The sequence below is a fragment of the Papilio polytes genome, unplaced genomic scaffold (genome assembly GCF_000836215.1).
Source record: "Papilio polytes unplaced genomic scaffold, Ppol_1.0 DF823288.1, whole genome shotgun sequence".
Taxonomy (NCBI): domain Eukaryota; kingdom Metazoa; phylum Arthropoda; class Insecta; order Lepidoptera; family Papilionidae; genus Papilio; species Papilio polytes.
Genome location: NW_013525916.1, coordinates 1,097,194 through 1,099,126, shown reverse-complemented (window position 1 = coordinate 1,099,126; position 1,933 = coordinate 1,097,194). Strand labels below are relative to the sequence as shown.

Sequence of the window (1,933 nt, the reverse complement as noted above, 5' to 3'; positions counted from 1 at the left end):
CCGATATTTCCATTATATTTATTTAACACGTTGGATTGTCATCAGACAATTTACAATTTGGTGGGTCAGGCCCTAAATATTTTTAATTCGAAGGCATATATAACGTTCTGTATTTTGAAAATAGATTCATATACAAGCAACTGACTGTAGTTAAATCATTAGTATACAAATTTTATGAAATATTTTTATACGATCTTATAATTTGGAAACCAAATAAGTTTAAATTTTAAAGCTGACTAAGTAATCACTCGGCAACTGGCTTCTTTCATAATCGTTTTTTTTTTAATTATCCCTCGTATAGAAATTACAAAAGGCTGCTTCCAAAGACTGTTTCAATTTTTCATCGTCTAATAAAACGCTATCCGTATTATGAATCTTCCGACATTAAGAATTAGCGTGAATTATTTTTCAGTTGAAATTCCGCTCAACTTGGCTCCCTGTTGACTTTTCATTAAGACTAGGAGCGGTCGCTTTGAAAAAGTGTTTGTGTTTTCCCTTACCCACTAATTTTCTATTAGAGGATTTTTTTCCTCGCATAAAATGAAGTTAACGGAGCATAAAATTATTCACGGGGAATGCTGGAGGAAATGTTTCATCTCGCTCCTCCTGTTTAGATAGCTGTGTACACGGACTTCCCGTTGATAAAAAGCTTAAATGGCCTTCGCAAATTATTCTGCAAAATTGTTATTTTCGAGCCTTCGGGAAAGAAAAAAAATGTACATTCCGTACGCCTTATTCTTTTTGCCGGCTTAATGACGCCATTTGACTTATAAAGCGGTTAAATTGCTTGTTTTAAATAAATAAACAGCTTTCTGTTTATGTCGTCGGGGCTCTATCCTTTCAGCGCTGTAACAAATTCAGCGTCATTAAAAAGAGCACGAAATTATGTTAACAAAGTCGCAACAATTGTTTCCCTGGACGCTACACAAATACTACAGTAATTCAATGCATCCTTTTATTTAGACGAGGAAATTAAAATTATGTATTTGCTCCAGGGTTTTAACGTTATTTTAAAATTATAATTTGCCACTAACAAAAAATAAAAATATTAATTTAAATTCAAATTGCACCCAAATTAAAAAAAATAATTTAAACCACATTCTATATGTAACACTCATATTAATATTATAAATGCGAAAGTTTAAATGGATGGATGTTTGTTAGAGTTTGTAGCCTAAACTGCTGAACGGATTTCGATGAAATTTGGTATAGATGTAGAGTATAATTTGAAAGAACACATAGGCTAGTCACTTTGTTTTTTTTTTAATCCACGCGGACGGAGTCGCGGGCGAAAACTAGTAAATTAATAAAAACTACTTTATTATTGCACAATCCATTCTTTCTTATCGTAAACTAATTAAATGAAATATCACAGCAAAAATTCACTCTATATTTCTGGTACAGATATTTTAAAGTGAAAAATTATTTATAATTTAATATTCAACATTAATATTTGCAACATAGGTACTCTAAACCGCATTGACCAATTCACCCTCGCATAATAAATTAACATGATTAAAGATTTAAATTTATAAATGATACTTTATAATATACACATTCATAAATAAAAACTCCAGATCGAAATATTAAATTCAAGTACCTATTAAAAACTTATAAATTGCCTGTAACTAATAACAGTGGTCTACCACAGTCTGCCACAGCGTGCTCTAGCCCGCTTCAAAATCTTCGCACTGTAGAGTCGGCTCGCCCGATGTAATACCACGGCCACAAATTAGACAGACGCAAAGTAGAAGCGACTCCGCGTTTCGTCTAATGTGTGTGGTATTATATTGGTAGTAATTTGTTTCTCTTTCATTTTCCACCCTTTTCTTAAGAGGAAGGTATGGGAAGCTAAAATGGATTTGACAATAGGGGAGATGCATATAGGAGGGGGAAATGTCCTCTTTATGTGCCTCTCTTTCGTGATTTAAGA

At 32.7% G+C, this 1,933-nt stretch overlaps 1 protein-coding gene across 1 annotated transcript in view; it reads right to left on the bottom strand.

Annotated features, from left to right (window-relative positions):
• The window catches only part of LOC106104973, a 36,336-nt gene that overhangs the window by 2,950 nt on the left and 31,453 nt on the right, over nt 1-1,933 (bottom strand). The window lies entirely within an intron of this gene.